Consider the following 21298-nt stretch of genomic DNA (forward strand, 5'->3'; position numbering starts at 1 on the left):
TGTCCAAGATGGCCATCTGAGAGCTCGCATATACCGGAGCTCTGCTTGCACAGGCTCAAAATCCTGTTTCCCCTGGGCACAGTGAGCGGAGAAGCGGAGGAGAATATACTCGGGTGAGACCCCGCTCATCCGAGGCAGCCGTGGGTGAGGATCCGACTCTCACAGAGGGAGGAAGTGAGATCCCCGTCCCCCCTGCCCGCTAGTGTGGACATCACTCGGATGAGACGTCGCTCATCCAGGGCAGCTGTGGGTAAGGGGAAGAAGCTCCGATTCCCACAGTCAGAGGAGGTGGAAACCCTGTCCCCCTCCGCACGTGTGGAGCGCCGTGCTGACAGGAAATACAGTATGGCGTCACAGACAGAGCCTCCTGAGCCACAGGAGCCAGATGTTTCCCCTCATCCCAGCTTCGTTGCAGACATAATGTCAGCGATAGCTGTGTGTCAGGCCACACTCACAACTAAAATAGAAACTGTACAGCTTGATATGGGGGTAATGAGACAGGATGTGGACAAGCTCAGATCCCGTGTTTCGGAGACGGAGCAGCAAATCAGCCGCACAGAAGATACGGTCTCTGAGCCCTCGTCAGCGCTCCGTAACCGTAACCTCCATAACCGTAAACAAAAATGAAGGCGCTGGAGTACAAGGCGGACGACGCGGAGAACCGCAACAGGAGAAACAATCTCCGTATAGTGGGCTTAGCTGAAGGAGTGGAGGGTGCCAGCCCAGCTGTGTTTTCAGAGGAGTTACTGCACAGCCTGCTGCCTAATGCACACTTCTCCCCCTACTTTATGGTAGAGAGAGCACACCGTGTCCCCCCCAAACCGAGTATCCCAGGGGCCCCACCACGCACCTTCATCCTGCGGCTTTTGAACTTCCGAGACAGAGATGAGGTACTTCGTGCCGCTAGAATACAGAGAGGAGTTCGGTACCAAAATGGCAAGCTGCTTATATTTCCTGATTACTCCATCGAAACACAAAAGCTCAGGAAGTCCTTTGACTAGGTGAAAGAAGTGGATTCCATGATGAGTAATACTTGGAAGTGGCCCTTCTCTAGAATGTCAGACAATGGGCTCTTTAGGCCTGGCAGTGTCAGAAGAAGACTTTCACTGTCCACTAGGACAATTGCATTGTCTCGGGTCAAGGTAGTCTGATGGGCTTATTTGGTGAAGATGAATCTATCAATTTAGTGCAGAGCCCACTTTACCAGATTGCACGCTCATGTGCAGAATTCATTGGTCCACAATTATTCTACAGGACACTAAACAGGTTCATGTACTTCAAACCATTTCTAGCCCATTACAAAGTTAGTCAAGCAACATTAAAAACAAGGGAGTTTGACTTCAGGTCTAAATTAATCTAAAGATATGTTGATTAAAACACTGCAGCATTACCCTCCCTTGTTGTTTATGGTCTGCTACATCCCATACGTATATGCTGTCATGCTTGTGTCAGAAAAATGGAAAATTGTAAACATACCTGACGGTAATTTTCCTTTCCTGATACATAAGCATGACAGCATACAGGTCCCTCCCTTGGGGCTTCACATTGAGTATAGTTACAAGAATGCCACCTTGAGGGAAGTAGCTTTTGTAGGGTTGGAGATCGCGCAGGACTTACTCAATCGGTGTTGAGTCAATCTTTAGGTGGTGGTGAATTGGAAGGGTTCTCTTCCAATTTATTCTGCCCAGCTACACCAGAGGGAGGTGGTCATCCATTTGTGGGGGCTTGGGCTGCTGCTTCTGGGTACGGCCTTGAGGACGTTTCCCCATGTACTAGTAGAGGTAGAAAGAGAGGGAGAGATATCCAATGGAATGCAAACCGAGAGGTGGATATGTAGTTGTTTATTGAACATAGCAACTAGTGATCAAGCCAACACATTTTGGAGAAACAGTGTCCCCCTTCATCATGGCTATCAGGAAAAATAAGGGTATACAGAAACGTGTATATATAAGGTACACAGTAATGTAGAAATGGAAGTTAAAAAATTTTAATTGACATGATTCTATACGATTATATACAGAAACATCTAATGACATCTTATAAAAAGTTAATCTGCATAAAGGCTATATATAAAAACATACAAAAAAAGCTATATATAAATAAAAAGCTATATATAAAAACATACATGTATATATTTTTTCTATAATACTCAAAGGGCTAATAAAAACAATGCAGAGGATAAGAACAATGATACAGATGATAAAAGGAGTTTGAGAAAAAAAAATAATTAGGTGACTGACCTGCTGCTGTTTGTTGAGGGTAAATAGGGTAGGATCCCAAACGAGGGTGTCTGTGACACCAGGATCTATTTGTAAAAAAAGTCAGTTTGATTTTAGTGCAAGGAAAAATGGGGGGTGGTGGGGGGGGGCAGGATGGGAGGGGGGGTGGAAAGGAGGAGAGAGAGGAAGGGGTGGGGGGAGAAGGGGGGTGGGTGTGTGGAGCTGGGGAAGGGAAAATGGGACTGGGAGGTGGGGGAGTAATTGGGGGCTATGGGGGCTGTGGGGGAGGGGGGAAGAGGAAGGGGGCCTGGGTGGGCTGGATGGGCAGGGCGGCCATCAGGGGGTACAGGCAGTACTTGAGTAAGGGGCCCGAGCATCCCAAGGGGCCCGGCTGGCCAGGGCCAGCTCCACCTACAGCAGCACATTAAATTAATCTATCGCCTGCGCGGCGAATGGCCGCTGTAGAGAAAGAAGCCTCCGCCTCCTTTCACTGCCCCCACAGCCGGACACAGTCTGGAGTCAGACTCAAGTTTCAGAGCTGCAGAGATCCCCACCCCATGGGAGACAGAGGACCAATCATCAGCCAGCATTGTCCAGGGTGGGGGCATAAACACAGAGCCTGCAGTCCAAAGCCTGCAAAGACATGCAGGAGGAGCCTGCTTGTACATTTTTAGCGGTAAGCCCAAGTGTTGTGAAACTGAGTCTCTGTCTCCCTTTCGCACAGATTACAAGCAGGCAGCAGCTTACACAACGCCTAAGTCAGTGAGGTGACCATCCATGGCACCATGCAGTGTGAAGTCCACAATAGTAAGATTCCCCAGTCCCCATTTGGGGGTGAAGATCCTCAGAGGCCAGGTATACGATCAGGATAATCAATGATTAGTCTGCCTGTAATCACAGACCCATGCCCATCCCATCACACCTTCCTATCACAAGGCCAGCCATTGAAACAAAGTTTGGGATTAAAGGGAACCCATTTACTGGTGCAATCTTTATAAGATTTCTTTGTGTACACCCAGCACAATGGCAAAAGGCCCCAGGCCCAGATGGATACAACCTCCTATATTACAAGACTTACGGGGATCTTTTGATTCCACATTTTCTAGCTGCATATAATGACACTGGGGAGTGCTCCCCCCTGTGGACACTTTGCGGGCTTTCATTACGGTGATCCCTAAAGAGGGAAAAGACCCTCTCCATTGCCAAAACTACCGACCAATATCCCTCCTCAATGTGGATCTAAAAATCTTCACTAAAGTCCTCTCAATGCGCTTAATGGAGTTGATCCCGCAACTGGTCCACTCGGATCAGGTGGGTTTTGTACCCTCGAGGGAGACGCGTGACAACACTAAGAAGGCAATTAACCTGATCCATGCAGCTCGGACACGGGGACCCCTATGAAAGGGGTTCAATAGGGTGCACTGGCCCTTCTTGCTACAGACCCTTTGACATGTGGGGTTAGGTCATCGGATGATGAATTGGATACAAGCCATCTACTCTCGCCCGTCAGTCCAAGAAAAGGTGAATGGCCACCTCTCTTATCCCTTTGGGATAGCAAATGGGAGGAGACAGGGATGTCTCCTGTCCCCCCTGATATTTATCCTGACCCTTGAACCCTTTCTTCGTACAGTTAGGGACAACTCTGATATCTTCGCTTGGACGATACGCTGTCCCCAAAAATTGCAGCGTTTGCTGATGACCTTTTATTCTTTGTAACCAATCCCCTGGTATCCATTCCAAACCTGCTGGTGGAACTGAAGAAGTATGGGGCACTATCCTTTTTCAAGATTAACTACCAGAAATCAGAGGCGCTGAACGTCTCCATGCTAGCCTCTCTAGATACGCTACTCCAGGCAGATTTCCCTCTCAAATGGGCAGGGGCCTACATCAAATACCTGGGCATTCTTTTGCCAAGTAGGACGGAGGGTGTTTTCCCCATCAATTTCCCCCCCCTTATGACGGTCATCAAAAAAGACCTACAGTCAGCAGCAGGGTATGTTCTCCTGGTTCGGACGATGAAGCATAGTAAAAATGAACATCATGCCTCGGTTGTTATACCATCTACAGGCCCTCCCTGTCCGGATCCCGGGTTTTTTTCTTAGGGCGGTGAACCAAGCTTTTGTCACCTTCCTTTGGGCACAGAAACCCCCACGGCTTGCCCAGTCAATCTTGCGGTTGCCAAAACTGTTGGGCGGAATGGCCTTGCCAGATGTTAATCTTTATCACATGGCTTGTCACCTGAATGAATCCTACACTGGTGTCGCCATGGTGGGTTCAAGTGGAACGGCTCTTGACTGGAGCATAGCTGGATTCAGTGCATTGGTGCCAGATGAGTCTGCCAAGCCGGGTCTTAAATCACCCCACTGTGGGAGAGACTTGGAGGATTGCCCAAAAAGCATTTTACGATTTTTAGTCACGCCCACCCCCTCGCCGCTTACCCCTGTTTTTGGGAATCCAGCCTTCAGTTCAGGACTCAGCGACCCCAGATTCCAGTATCTAAAAGGGATCAGAGGATATCAGATCCATCACTTCATTCTCAACGGACAATGGATGTCCAGGAAAAACATCATGAATGACCCTTCCTTGGCGGGTCTGTCCTTTTGGCAAAAACTCCAGCTAGCTCACTTCATAGGGTCGCAACCCCCCCCCCCCTCCCCCAGCGCCCTTCGGAAGGATCCTGACTACCTGAGCAATTATGTCTGGAACAGTCCCCCGTGTGCCAAACAGTTTTGTTGACTCATCAATTGCTCATATTGCCTCCCAAGGAGTTCAGACCCCCCTATATTTCCAAGATTTGGGACTTAATTTCACTGAGCAGCAAGTAGAGAGACTTCTTCTCTTCTCATGTAAAACCTCTGTGTGTGAGACAGGGTTTAAGGTGCTGACTCTGTGGTACTATACACCAGTGAGGATCCATAAAATGTTGCCTCAGAGCTCTGATTTGTGCTGGAGATGTGGGGAGGAACCAGGCTCTCTCCTCCATGTTTGCTGGTCCTGCCATCTCATGCTCCCCTATTGGACCAAGGTTCACCGCATTGTCCAGAAGTTTACTGATCGGGAGTTCCCTTGGACCCCCACGTTATTCCTCTTTCACCACCATGAGATTCCGAGCAAGATCTATAGGAGTTCCATCCTACCTCTCCTGCTCACAGCGGCAAAAAGTTGCATCCCCTTGTTTTGGAAGCGGACAAAGCCGCCGCTGGTGGCTGTCTGGTTGAAAAGAGTAGCCGAAATCAATGAAATGGAGGACTTGATGACCACGGATAGGGGCCTCAGAGAGAGGTTCCTCAAGAAATGGTTTTATTGGCACAAGTTAGTTTATTCGGAGGAGCATGCAGAGCTGATGATCTAACTCCCTTGGGAGTGGAGACACATGAGATGGCTTTCCAGACATTGATGGAGGGACTGGAAGATGGTCCCCTCCCCCCCTTCTTTCTTACCACCTTTTTTTTTCTCCCCCTTCTTCCCCCCTCCTTCTTTATCCTTTTCTTCTCTGGCTTTTCTTTGCTGTTTGGCCCTAGGGTCATATTCACCTCTCTTTTCATCTTGAATAATTTGGTGTAAACCGTCAAAAATTGTGGATACTTCCTCGACCCCAAAGACCAATGTCTAGTCTGCGAGTATATGTTTATATCACCTGCTTTATTGTGATGTTTGTACACATGGTCTAGCTCGTGGAGGTGAACTACAGTATGTACAATGTTGTTGAGGTCTCTGGATCACCGTATGCCTTATCTAAACAAAGGATTTACAAAAAAAAAAAAAAAACAGAAATAAATTGAAGACTCAATATCATTCTTTGCTGCATATACGTATTTTTAATACGAACACTACTATTACCGTCTCTAGTATAAAATGTATCCGGGTAATTTTTCCCGTTAATATCATTATCTAATTTTATATACATATCTGTTCATTTTAACGCACATATACTGTCATGTTACCACAGTTGCTTTATCTTTAAGAAGCTGCGGGACATGAATACATTATTTCTATATCAATTTTTAACCTTCGGACCAATGTCTATATATGAGTAGGTTATTCTATACCTTCTTATTTTAACATACGTATGCCAGTTTAAATGCAGGGCATTCTGGTATTGTTTACTTTCTTTACATATAAGTCTATGAGGTAGCTTCAGGTTGTCAATATACAATTCCATTATGCGTTCCATTTGTTTTTACCCATATCGAGGTTTGACAGTCAGCGTTGTGATGTCACGACGCAGATTCTCTAGCCCAGCTGATTTGAATACGCACTTCTGCGTTCCAGTCGTGTGTTCCAGGCGCTTTTCCCTATTAGAGGCGCGGCCTATGACGCACGTTGACAGCATCATCTCTCTAGCTATGCGTTCCAAATGTCCTCGCTCACAACAAGGCCTGTAACGCATGCGGCCAGCGCCATTTTGCATACCCAGAAGTCGCTGTCATTCAACAGTGCAACTAATTGGAGCCACGTCTTAACATGAGGGTCCCTCTTAGAATATATAAGGCAGTATATACAGTGGCGCAGTACCCCAGATGATGTCCTAGAGGACGAAACGCATCGGGACGGACTACTGACACCACTGGCACTGCTGTTATTTTATTCATAAAGCGCTTTTTTTACCTTCAGAAATGTGAATGTTTTTACCCTCAATAAACATGTTGTGAGCTTTTATACAGTATCACGCTATGTGCTCTCATATTTTCTTCACAACGCAACACTACAAACATCCGAGCCACCTGGAATTGTGTCCTTTGCGGTAACTGTCATCAAGGATCCCCACTTTTACAAGCCTGATTGACCCAGTGGGTATATGCCCATCTGGGTCCAATCTTTCTGGTAAGCCTCTATTTAGAGCGGTGGTGGATCTTCTATCAACACTTTATCACCATTTCTGTGTCACTTTTGTGTGTCACCCTTTATATGGACTAAGTTTATATAATTAAGAGTAATATTTTTTGTATATGATTTTGGCTCATTTAACTATATGTATGACTGAAGTTTATACAACCAAGAATATTACTATTGCTATTATTATTCTTGTTTCTCTATATGTAATTTTTATTTTCATGTTGTATCATGTTTCTATAATACTAGTTGAAACATACTGAGTAGCCTTACAGACTATTCAAATATCTTCCAGCGCTGCACTTTTCCACATTTTAAGTTTACTTGCAAGGTTTGATCACTTGTCGTGTTAGCTGCTTATTTAATTTAATCTACTGAGGACAGCGTGATATACACACAATCTTTTTCCCACATCTGCTTTTCCACTGCACCCCGGGGGGGGGGGGGTAGGTGGGGTGTAAGTGTGGTAGGGGGGCCCTGTCAGGAGGGCTGTATGGAACCCCATCATTTCTAACAGCGGCCCTGCTGCTGTCCAAAGGTCCTTCAAAGATACAGTGGAGGAGTGAGCATAGCCACTTGAAGACAGGAAATGTGTTACTGGCTGGATAACCAGGTGAAAACAAAGGAAAAAAGACTAAAAAGAAAAGTAATGCAGCCCCCACATATATGATAAGCAATATATCAAATTTTTGTTTTTGGGTTTAAATATGCTTGAAATCAAACCTGTTTTGAATGTAATACAAAGGCTGCAATGGATTTCCTCTTTCTTATGCCACGTACACACGAGCGGATTTCTCGTCAGAAAAAGATACGATGGCTTTTCTGACGGGATTCCGCTCAAGTCTGCCTTGCATACACACGGTCACGCAAAAGTTCTCTGAAATTACAACAGTCAAGAACACGGTGACGTACAACACTACGACGAACCGAGAAAATGAAGTTCAATGCTTCCGAGCATGCGTCAAATTGTTTTCGAGCATTCCGAGCATGCGTGGGGATTTTGCACGTCGGAATTGCCACAGACGATCGCATTTTCGGATAGGAACTTTTCCCGACCGAAAAATTAAGAGCATGCTCTCAATCATTTGCTGGCTGGAATTCCGCCAGCAAAAGACCAATGGAGCATACACACGGTCACATTTTCCGAGGAAAAACTCTCATCAGTCTTTTGCAGGCCGAAATTCCAATCGTGTGTACGCGGCATTAGAAGACTAGTTGCCTGTGTCCATGTTTCAAGTTAAACCATAAACTGAACTAAGAAGTCAGGAGAAATGTAAGGCTTCATATTTCCTTGCAACATATTTCCTTTCATCTTTCATCAGATAAGGTGAAATATGTCAAAGAGAGGAGTCTAGTGGGGCTGAATTTGATTGCTGAATAAAAAGTCTCAGCACAAGAAAAAGACGCTTTTGTTTTTGGTATCTTACAATTTTTTTCAATTTTTGCTTTCTGTGTCTCAAGTTAAGAGGACGGAGGTTGCACTTTCAAAGCCAAACTGCAAAGAAGCTGCAACTAGTTAAGAGAAAGGAAAAGGATAGTTGGCACTCAGGATGACATCCAAAATAGTATTTCTTTATTAAGTAAACATGTACAATGCTGTAAAACAGCCAACTAGTTAAGGGAACACAAGAAAATGCAGGGAGGGACTGACTAAGGACTGTATTAAGTAACACAAAACAGGAGGGGACCACAAAGGAATGTACAATCACAGCATAAATAAATTGTATTGTCACAGCACTAATAGTAGATGTCAGAAAAGGCAAATTTCCTAAAAATACAATGCAATCCAACATAACAGCAGAAAAATACATACTAGGTGGGACAAAACAGTACTACATAGTCATAAAAAAACTTTAGATCATTTTAACAACAAATCTATACAACTGGATGTGCAACAATAATCAAGATACAAAAGCAAAGAAAGTTTGGCGCATTCTGGATTTCAATGTAAAGAAATGAGATCTAAACAAAATGTGTAGGCTATCACACCCTTTCTCAACTTTTTATCCAATAGGAACCTTTAAACTATTTTTTAGGTCTTGGGGAACCTCTGATAAAACCAATTCAGTGGGTCTTAGTGGGAAAAATGCCCCATACATTGGTGGCCACTGGAAACACCACCCCTTACTCCATCATACAGTGAGGGTCAGAATGCCACCCTTACAGACAACTAAAATGATGATTTCTCTTCTGCTGCTGGTGATACTAAGTGGTGTTAGCCCCAGAACTATACAGGTATGGTCAAATGGGAGGTCAAATAGCCACAAATCAAGGAATGCCTAGCAACCTCTGGATATACCCTAGAGTTAAATGGATAATGACTGGCCTATCACATATAAATCATACCTGGAAATGAGGGACACCTACTAGCAAACGTATGTAGACATAGGACACGCCCCCGCCACACCTCCTTATAGAAGAATTAACCAACAAAAAAGGTTAATTAATTCCACAAGTGCTTTTTTTTACCACTACTATTCCTTTATATTGGCTCTTAAAATTTACAAATGCAGCAATTTAGAATGATGAGGGACAAATGAGGAGGAATGAGGGACAGGGGGACATTGCTCCAAATCAGGGACAGTCCCTCGAAATCAGGGACAGTTGGGAGCTATGTATAAATGTATATAGCAAATACAAAACATATCCATAAGGTATATCAGAAGATAACTCAAATAACTACAGCTAATGACAGTGACTCAATCAGTACCAAGTGTTATTGAGAATTATTTGGTAAAGAATGGAAAATGGTTGATCACAGAAGGGTTGTGAAAGATGACATTTTACAGATGCATTTTTATTCTCATTACTGAGTAAATGCAGCTAAGTGCATATAAGGTGCAGCCATGTTTATGAAATCCGTTTTCTTATTTTGGCTGGTTATTATTTTCCTGGTTCCACAGGATATGTGAGTTTTCCTGTTAAAGGTGTTTATTCAATTTTCTCACTCTTGTTTCTGTAGTACTGCAGTTTGCCATTAGATGGCAGAAAGCATCTATTCCACATAAAACACATTTCTTAATGGCTTGATTACAACAGAACTCTATACAAATAGCTAAACACTCAGTTAACACAAATCATGTAGTCGTTTTACCTGAAAGAGGATTTGTATTTCTGTTCAGCTTGTCCTGTAATTCACACACTTTCGGCAAGCTTTTTACTATAGTGATGGTTATATAGTTATAGGGCCTCATTCACAGGTGTATTTGGGGGCAGACTACACATTCCTGTAAAGACAGGGCCCACAGCCATTTACGGCCATTCACAGGTAATCAGGCATTTGGCAATTACCTGTGTATGATCAACCCTGGATGCAAACAATTTGCATCTAGGGCCAATCATCCACAGGTAATTGCTGCATGTATAGGGCTTCCCACATGCATCTGTTCCCAGAAACCCTGATGAGTCTCCCCTGAAATGTGTAGTCTGCCCCCAGGTACACATTTGTATGCAATCTAAGTATTATAATGTACACTATATTACCAAAAGTATTGGGACACCTGCCTTTACACATGAACTTTGATGGCATCCCAGTCTTAGTCCGTAAGGTTCAATATTGAGTTGACCCACCCTTTGCAGCTATAACAGCTTCAACTCTTCTGGGAAGGCTGTCCACAAGGTTTAGGAGTGTGTCTATGGGAATGTTTGACCATTCTTCCAGAGGCACATTTGTGAGGTCAGGCACTGATGTTGGAGAGAAGGCCTGGCTCACAGTCTCTACTCTAATTCATCCCAAGGGTGTTCTATCTGGTTGAGGTCAAGCCAAGCCAAGTTCCTACACCCCAAACTCGCTCATCCGTGTCTTTATGGACCTTGCTTTGTGCACTGGCGCGCAGTCATGTTGGAACAGGAAGGGGCCATCCCCAAATTGTTCCCACAAAGTTGGGAGCATGAAATTATCCAAAATATCTTTGTATGCTTACGACTTAAGAGTTTCCTTCACTGGAACTAAGGGGCCAGGCCCAACCCCTGAAAAACAACCCCACACCATAATCCCCCCTCCAGCAAACGATTTGGGCCAGTGCACAAAGCAAGGTCCATAAAGACATAGATGAGCGAGTTTGGGGTGGAGGAACTTAACTGTCCTGACCTCAACCCGATAGAACCCCTTTGGGATGAATTAGAGCTGAGACTGCGAGCCAGGCTTTCTCTCCAACATCAGTGCCTAATCTCACAAATGCGCTTCTGGAAGAACAGTCAAACATTTCCATAGACACACTCCTAAACCTTGTGGACAGCCTTCCCAGAAGAGTTGAAGCTGTTATAGCTGCAAATGGTGGGCCAACTCAATATTGAACCCTACGGACTAAGACTTTGATGCCATTAAAGTTCATGTGCGTGGGCAGGCGTCCCAATACTTTTAGCAATATAGTGTATGCGTTAAGTGTAGCCAGGGTTGGCTATTATGCCTATAATCTAAAGACATTTTCTGTGTTATTAATGTGGGGTTGGCTCCCTCTAGTGTTTGCTGGGCTCTGTGTCAATTTCCTTTTTTCTGTGATAGGATTAAGAGTGAAGCATCATGGGATGTGTAGTTCAGAATGCTGAAGTGACTATGCCAGCGGGACTGATCTGAACTACAATTAACAGAATGCTAAGTGGACAGAACAGATTGCTGGGAAAGGATTTAAAAGGGGCTGGTGCAGCCTAGATCAGTCTCTCTGGATGCCGTTTGACCCTGCCAGCAGGAGGTCTGTGTGACAGTGAGTTGCTGATGTTTTGTGGCCTACACAGCAGGGAGCCGGACAGCTATACTCAGAGCGATCTCTGCGGACAGCATCCTTTCTTCCGTGAAGCGGACCGGAGGGTGTTCCAGGTCATCCAGAGACACCTGCAATTTGGATCCCAGCAGGCTGCAGTGTGGCGCGGTGGACGCCATTACTTAAGGCCAAGACACAGAGAGAAAGTTCCAGCTGGAGCCTTCTCATCATCTGCATAGTTGCCAACTTCATCTGAGTTTCAGAGTGGTGAGCGGTATAACCCATGTCATAGTTAAAGACACTGCTTTCGAACATCTTTCACACAGTTTAGCTTATGGTACTTGTAGTTCCACGGAAGTTAAATGTTATGTTATAACGAACACTGAAAGCAGACATATATGCCCAGTGCACATGACTGATTCTAGTATCTACATTGGATAACATCCTTAGGATTATAAAATCAAAGTTATAATACAACACGGATAAACCAAGGTCCTGCTAAATTTGCTACACTCTGTCACTCAGGATAAAGAGGCTAGCTGAAGACATCTGGATTTCAAGGAATACCTTTTTATTATCCTATTTTTTGGCATCTGTTTCAATTGCATTGGACTGCATTTAAACGGAGCCATCCTATTTGAACATAATAGTTTGCATATTGTTTTTTCCATATTGTTCAGGATTTACTGGCCTGTGAGTTGAGGAGGCAGAAGGGAGAAACCTGACACAGAAGGTATAGTGTCATTTGTTTACCCTCCTGTTAACCTGTTCACATAGGTTTCTTTTGTGATTGAGTTAATATTTGTGTTACTGTACACCCAAGGGTAATTTGCATCATTATATTCTTTCTTTGATAATTATAGATAAGATGAGTGTTAAGGAGTGTTTCTTACTAACTGACCAAAGTTGACATATACTTATTTTGTGTTCTAATTGATACAGTAAACACATTTGAACCATTTCTTCAATACTGTGTGAGTCTCTATTTACTACTACAGTTGGTAAGAATTGCAGGGGTTTTGGCAGCGCTGGCCATTGATTTCAAAGGCAGGGGCATTTCATCACTCCCGCAATGCCCCAAAGATGCTGCTTACAGGTCTTGCAAGCGTACCGCTCCAGTGTGAAAGCATTCGGGCTCTCACACTTGGGCCGCGGGGGGGGGGGTGTTTTTCAGGCGCTTTACAGGCGATATTTTTAGCCCAAAAGCGTCTGAAAAATGCCCCAGTGTGAAATTGGCCTTAGTATTGAGCAACAACTATAATCTCACACAAGCTACCTAGCGCTTGTGGTTAGTGTCACATTTTGACTCTCGGTCATGTAAGGCGCAAGACAGTTCTGACTAATTATTATCTAGGCTTTAAATGTATCTATAAAATGCAGCCAAAATCACAAACAGAAAAATCAGCTCAAGGGGATATAACTTTCAGTAGATTGTATCCCTTTTGATCTGACTTCTTATTGTAAACTTCTAGGAAAATCAGTGACACATGCAGGGAATGACATTTATGGGTGCATTCTGAACACCACCTTTGTACGGAACACCTCCAGGTTGCCATATTGGATTGAATTTTACATAAAATTACAAAACTGCAGATTGATGAGAAAAGATCATTTTTAATAACATTAAAGTGATTCAAAAGCTTTATTTATTTTTTTACCCCCCTTCATGACCAGACCATTTTTGGCGGTTTGGCGGTATGTGATCGCCACTGCTTTTTTTTAAATTGTTTGCGCTATAAACAAAAAATGATCGACAATTTTGGAAAAAAAACAATATTTTTTATTTTTCCAATAAAAAAAATGTAAAAATCTAATTTCTTCATAAATTTAGGTGAATATGTATTTTGCTAAATATTTTTGGTAAAAAAATCCCAATAAGCGTATATTGATACTCAATACTAATTAGCTTTTGTGTTATTTTGACACATACAGTAAAACCTTGGTTTGAGAGCGTTTTGCAAGACAAGCAAAATGTTTTAATACATTTTAACTTGACATACAAGCGATGTCTTTATATACAAGTAGCGTCCGGTCACAACTAAGCATAAAAGAGAAGAGAGGCGCCTCTAAGTGTAGCAATATGGTTACATTTAATGAAGGTACAACATTTAGCAACTCACATGCTTGATGATTAAAAGAGGCACATCAAAGTATGCAGGCATCCGGGGTAAAGCTGTTCACAGATCACAGATCATCCTCCGCACCGCCATCGACTTCATCCCTTCCACGCTGCGCTCCACGAGCGCTTTAAGCTACACATTTAGATTGCTCTGCTGCAGGGTAGTCTTCCCAATCACGATTACAGACTGACAGCAGTGAGAGCCGGTGTTCTGAGGAGAAAGGCCCCCTGTCGGACAATGCCCACCCTGTACTGCGCAGGCGCAGCGCTTGCGCAGTACGAAGGACAAAGGAGCCACCAAAAGTCTCCGAACATGAACAGCTGTTGATCAGCTGTACACGGCGCCTGCGCAATTAAGACTACATTGTGCCACACGCTCCCGCACGCTCCTGATGCTCGTGCAACTCTGCAAGGGGCGGGTGTATTATTCATTGAACTCTGTAAGGGGCAGATGTCTACAGAAGAGGCCGTGTTTTACAATGATGGGTAGAGCTGATAAGTTGGGGGTGGTTTTCTCAATAAACTACACGTCATTGTGGGGCGTGTTGAAAACAACTGAAGGGTGGGTTTTGCAATGTTGATGGGCGGGTTTGCAGGACCTATTTAACTACCTAACACAAGCAATTTGCCCCTTACACGCTTCTCAATAATACATCCGCCCCTTTGAGAATTCCACCCCCATCGTATGAGCTCTGCCCATCATGCGGCCTCTTCTGTATGCATCTGCCCCTTGCAGAGTTTCACGAGCATCAGGAGCATGCGGCATTGTGTGGCACAATGTCGTCTTGATTGGGCAGGCACCGTGTACAGATGATCAACAGATTTTTGGCGGCTCCGTACTGCGCAAACGCAGCGCCTGCGCAGTACAGGGCAGGCATTATCCGACAGGGGACCTTTCTCGGCACAACACCGGCAGTGCGGAGGATGATGTATGTGAACAGCTTTACCCCGGATGCCTGCATACTTAGATGTGCCTCTTTTAATCATCAACCATGTGAGTCGCTAAATGTTGTACCTTCATTAATGTAACCATATTGCTACACTTAGAGGCACCTCTCTTCTATTTTATCCCCTTCCCGCTGAGCTTTTGCAGATATGCGGCCTCGATTTTCGGGGGTTATACCGGAATGATGCCTGCAGCTGGCATCATCCCGGTACCGTTTTTTAGAGTGGGCGATCGGCTTTCCAGCGATAACAACCGCTGCGGCTAAAAGCCGCTCGATTGTTATCCCGGAGGAACTGGAGGGGACATCCCCCCTCCCGTCGCTCTTAACAGGCCTCCTGTCCCACCGGGAGACCTGATCCACGATCCGCCACTTCCGGCAGCTAGAGACAGACTGGCACGAAGCCGAAAACGGCTTTGTTCCAGTGTCCTGAATGTAAACACGGAAGCGACGTCACAACGTCACTTCCTGTTCACTCGGCTGCCAATAGCGCCGGATTTTAAAAAATATACAGTATTCAGAATCGCCGTTTTCAGCGATATGAATACCTTGAAGTGCAAGAGAGGGATTGGAGGTCTTTTAGACCCCCGATCACTCCATAAAGAGTACCTGTCACCACCTATTACTGTAACAAGGGATGTTTACATTCCTTGTAACAGCAATAAAAGTGATCTAATTTTTTTTTAAAAAAACACAATTTAATAATATAAAAATAAATAAAATAAATAATAATTAAAAAAAAAAAATTCAAGCGCCCCTGTCCCTGCGAGCTCGCGCAGCAAAGAAAACGCATATGGAAGTCGCGCCCGCATATGTAAACGGTGTTCATATCACACATGTGAGGTATCGCCGCGATCGTCAGAGTGAGAGCAATAATTCACTAGACCTCCTCTGTAACTTTAATCTGGTAACCGTAAAAAAAATTTAAAGCGACGCCTATGGAGAGTTTTAAGTACTCTAGTTTGTCGCCATTCCACGAGTGCTTGCAATTATAAAGCGTGACATGTTTGGTATCTATTTACTCGGCGTAACATTATCTTTCACATTATACAAAAAAATTGGGCTAACTTTACTGTTTCCTTTTTTTAAAATTCATGAAAGTGTCCCTTTTCCCAAAAAGTTGCGTTTAAAACACCTTTGCACAAATAACGTTTGACATAAAATATTGCAACAATCGCCATTTTATTTTCTAGATTTTCTGCTAATAATATATATATATATATATATATATATATATATATATATATATATATATATAATTTTAACTTGTAAACACCAAGTGTCAGAAATAGGCTTTGGCGGGAAAGGGTTATACTCTGTAGCTTCTGCTGGATTTTGCTTCTAATCCCCCTGTGGAGGCTTCCATTTGTGGATGGACATTTTATGGTTACACAAGCTGGTCACATTGCTATAATCTTTTTATATGGACTATAAACTGAAGGATTTATGAATAAATGGTTGTGGAACAAATCCTTTGAGTTTCCAATATTTCTTATGGAGAAATTTGCTTTGATATACAAGTGCTTTGGATTACAAGCATGTTTCTGGAACAAATTATGCTCGCAATCCAAGATTTTACTGTATCTGAAACAAAATAAAAAGCTTTGTGCCGAAAGAAAAGCTTTGGTTGTGAAGTGGTTAAATCCTTGATAAAAAGAGATACAATCTTCAGACAGACTGCTGCTGACTGAATGCCAACACTGAAGTGGGGAGATAGCTGTGCAGTGACAGAATCAGGCAAAGACTCACACAACAGAGAGCTAGAGAGGATAGAAAATGTGCATGAGCAAATATGAGCCAGACTGGAGTAAACACTGCCAAGAATTCATCAAGTGTTAAAGAGACTTATTCAACTATCAGAGCACTTTGCTAACCTAATTATGCAATCTTATTGCTGCACAATGCATACATTGCATAGGCAGTAAGAGTCTCTTGAACGAATGACTCCCTGTAATGACTTGTCATGATCATTTTAGTTTTTAATTTTATGGTACTGGGTATATGGGGAATTAAATTAAATCTGTAATAAGTAAAATAAGCAGGCTGTCATTGCTCCTGCCTTCTAATAACACTTGTCTGGCTGTCTATGGCTTCAGTGCTTTGAGTCATGCACCCACAACAAGAAAGCAGACTAAGTGAAGTCAGAACTCCTAATCTGCATATTTTGTTCCAAGCCATGGAAGATATTGAACGTAATTGCTCACAGAGCAACGAACAAACAGCTATCATTTTCAGATGTAGATGTCCATATTTTCTCAGTGATAAGAAACCTATCAGCCCCACCCTACCCCTTACATTACGGTTTCCCATTTACATCAATGTCATCGGTCCATCGCCTTTTAGATTGCAGAACCCCCTCTTTACATCATAACACCCCTCTTCACAATAATCTCCCGTGCCTACAACTCTACAATGTCTCCCTTTACATTACAGCACCCTGTTCACTTCACAGCCCCTCTTTGCAGTACCGTGCCCCTCCCCGCCCTTACAACACAGTGTACTCTTTTCATCACAGCCCCTCTACAATACAGCCCCCCTTCACATCACAGCCCCCTCTTTACATTACAGTGCCCACTTTACATCACAGCCCTCCCACTTTGCATCAAAGTCCCCCCCATTTACATCACAGGCTAACCCTTTACAATGCAGTATCTCCTTTACTCCTCAGTCCCCCTTCACATTACATCCCCCCACCTCACATCACAGTTCCCCTCACATCAGTGTCCTCTGTCATGCCTTCACATCACAGCCCTCCTCTTTACATCCCAGTTCTCTTCACACAACAGCCCTCGCCTTGAATCCCAGTCTCTTTCACAGCCCCTCTTCCTAGCATCCCAGTCCCCTTAAAAGCCCCCCCCCCCTCTTGCATCCCAGTCCCCTTCACAGCCTCCCCCCTTCCTTGCATCCCAGTCCCTTTCAAAGCCCCCCTTCCTTGTATTCCACTCCCCTTCACAGGACCCTTTACAATGCAGCGTCTCCTTTACGCCTCAGTCCCCCTTCACATTACATCCCCCCACCTCACATTACAGTCCCCCTCACATCAGTGTCCTCTGTCACCCCTTCACATCACAGCCCTCCTCTTTACATTCCAGTTCCCTTCACACAACAGCCATCACATTGCATCCCAGTCCCTTTCACAGCCCCCCTTTCATGCATCCCAATCCCCTTCACAGCCCCCCTTTCACGTATTCCAGTCCCCTTCACAGCCTCCCCCCTTCCTTGCATCCCAGTCCCCTTCAAAGCCCCCATTCCTTGTATTCCACTCCCCTTCCAAGCCCCCTTACTTGCATCCCAGTCCCCTTCAAAGCCCCCATTTCCTTGCGCCCATTAAAGCCCCCTTCCTTGCATCCCAGTCCCCATTAAAGCCCCCCTTCCTTGTATTCCACTCTACTTCACTGCCCCCTTACTTGCATCCTACCTCTTTTTTGCACTCCCCTTCAAAGCCCCCTTTCCTTGCACCCCAGTCCCGTTCAACCCCCCCCCCCTTCCTTGCATCCCAGTCCCCATCAAGGCTCCCTTTTCTTGTATCCCAGTCCCCTTCAAAGCCCCCCTATTTTGTATCCCAGTCCCTTTCAAAGCCCCCTTATTGTGTATTCCATTACCCTTCACAGCCCCCCTTCTTGTTTCCTAGTTCTCATCACAGCCCTCTTTCCTTATATCCTTTTCCCCTTCACAGCCCTCCCATTCTTACATCTCCCAGTCCCCTTTACATGAAAGCCCCCTCCCTTAAGTCATATTTCCCACTTCCGATCATAGTCCTTCTGCAATCTTTCCAATCCTACCTTATACAGCAATCGGTAGGAAGAAGGCACAGCAACATCTGGATGGAGGCTTGAATGGAGGAGAGGATTTGGATGCCGCACACCGGATGTAGTCAAAAAACTTCACTTTATTGAAAATATGGGATCATCAAAATAACAAGACTGTCATGCAGAAAGTACAGGTAAGCTGACGCGTTTCGCACTCAGGACTGAGTGCTTACTCATAGCTATGAGTAAGCACTCAGTCCTGAGTGCGAAACGCGTCAGCTTACCTGTACTTTCTGCATGACAGTCTTGTTATTTTGATGATCCCATATTTTCAATAAAGTGAAGTTTTTTGACTACATCCGGTGTGCGGCATCCAAATCCTCTCCTCCATTCAAGCCTGCCTTGTCTAGCATTCAGCCAGCACCTGGAACTCTTCTGCTCTGAAACTTTCACTTACACCTGGGTCAGTGTCAGCCTGAGCGGTGGAAACACTTTCTTTGCTTGTCTGCATCTAAGGAAACATCTGGATGGAGGGCAGGACTGCCCAAATTTTCAAGTTAACAGGCAGGTGATTGGTTGCTCCGGAGTCCTAGCAACCAATCACAGGCTTCTTAACTTGAAAAGTTGGGCAGTCCCGCTCCACTCTGCATCCTAGCAACCAATCACCTGCTTGTTAACTCAGCCAAGTTCCTGGATAAGTCTGGGAGGAGCTGAACTCGAGCACTGTTGAAATTCACTGGACCCGTGCAGGACCCGTGCACACACTACACATGATCTGTATTTTTTCTATGTAAAAATGTACTCTGCATAGAACATGCCATGGGAAATTATCGCGATAGAGTATCCCGGAGTGAGACGTAGGCTCAAGGGAGGGCTGATATGACAGGGGGGTCGAGAAACCGGCAAGGAGATGGGTTAAAAGAATGGGAGTGGACAAATTAGAGGAAAGGTGGGTGGTAGGTTAGTGTTCCCAGAGGAGGTAGGAGGAGCCAAGGGCCTTTGCTCAGTCTCTTGCCACCGGATGAGGAAGCAGCTCCCACCCTCCCGCCCCTTTTTAAGTTTTTTTTTTTTTGTTTTGTGTGTTGCTCTTTTGTATATGTAATATGTATATGTGGCGGTTGGGGATCTTTGGAGGCATTAGAAATTAAGAATAAAGTGATTGAAGTGGGAACCATATCGGTATGGTATCCTTGGTTGATGCCAGTTAACTAAGGTTTAACTGACATCGGGAGATGGGTATCAGCGGGTAGGTTTGAGTGGTGTTGTTTGAGTCGGAGCTGCTGCGACTGACGGCCAGGTGTGGACACGTTGATACGGTGAAATGTGGTCAGTGACTCCAAGGATCCCTGACACTGGTTTAAAATGTATCTGAAGGAATATCGTGTGTTTTTTACCTAATAAAAAGTTATGGTTAAAATGTTTAATAAAGTGGCCAAGTGAGGCCAATTTACTCCAAAAATGGTGTGGTCTGGTTACTTTATAGGTTAAGTGTGGTATTGGGTATCTAGAAGGTTTTGTATAGGCCATACCATAGTCAAGGAATGGGGACCCAGAACTCAGTGAACTCTGTCCAGTTCCAACTGTTCAGTGGGACGTTTCTCCAGAATCAAGTTTAAGATGGTTGTTACTGTATCTTCAAGATCAGAACCAGTTGTAGGTTCAGGGATCCCCCTTAGTATAATATTATTCAGATGACTTCTGTGCTCACCATCTTACACTTGTGGCTGTAAATTGCTGTGTAAAGAGAGGAAGTCTGTTCAAGCGCAGCTATCTAAGTTTCATGTGTGGTGGACAGTTACTCTAAAGCTGTTATTCTGGATTCTGTAACTGTCTGTCTCTGGCGCATGGGATGCTTTCAGCTGCCATTGTGCTCTTGCTGGGCGTTCAATGTGTCCCTGCGCCTTTAAGGAGAGGTGGGCTCCCTCTCGGCAAGCCTGTCCTTAGCTTATCCACTGCTACAGGTGCTCCAACTTGGAGACTCTAAAAACTATTAGGTTAGGACAACAGGAGCCTTGACGAGGCACTATGGCTTTCACATATACAGTATTTGCAAACGTTTGCAACTAAACCCTGTCTATGACACAAACGTTTAGACAGGGCTAATTAGTTTTTTTGCAGGCTAGCTGGTAAGTGTGCTGGGAAAATTGTTGTTTGTAATGTGCTCCTGCTGCTTCTCCTCCCCCCAGCTCCTATGCAGCTGAGAACAGAGGGAATGTGATCATTTGGGGGGGGTTGTTTTTTTTGCAGGCTAACTGGTAAGTGTGCTGGGAAAGTTTTTGCTGTTTTTAATGAACTCTGTCCAGTTCCAACTGTTCAGTGGGATCTTTCCCCAGAATTCAGTTTAAGATGGCGGTAACTGTAGCATTGATATCAGAACCAATTGTAGCTCTGGGGATCCCCTTAGTCATATATTATTCTGGCGACTCCTGTTCTCACGGTCTTGTAGCTGTAAGTTGGCGAGTTGCTGTGAGTAAAGGGAGGAAGTCTGTTCATCCTCAGCTATCCGAGTTTCATGTGTGGTGGACCGTTGCTCTGTAGCTGGTATTTGGGATTCTGTAACTGTCTGTTTCTGTGGCAGTCCTTCTAGTTCTGTCTTGAAAGAGCATTCAAGATGTTGAGCCCATCTATCCGGGACAAATTTAGTGGGCAGAAGCTGTAAGTCCACTTTGGTGGGGAGCAGATGGTGGAGAGCCTGCGTATCAGTAGACACAAGAGGCTGCGGGTCTTCTTCTTC

The sequence above is a fragment of the Aquarana catesbeiana genome, linkage group LG03 (genome assembly GCF_042186555.1).
Source record: "Aquarana catesbeiana isolate 2022-GZ linkage group LG03, ASM4218655v1, whole genome shotgun sequence".
NCBI lineage: Eukaryota > Metazoa > Chordata > Amphibia > Anura > Ranidae > Aquarana > Aquarana catesbeiana.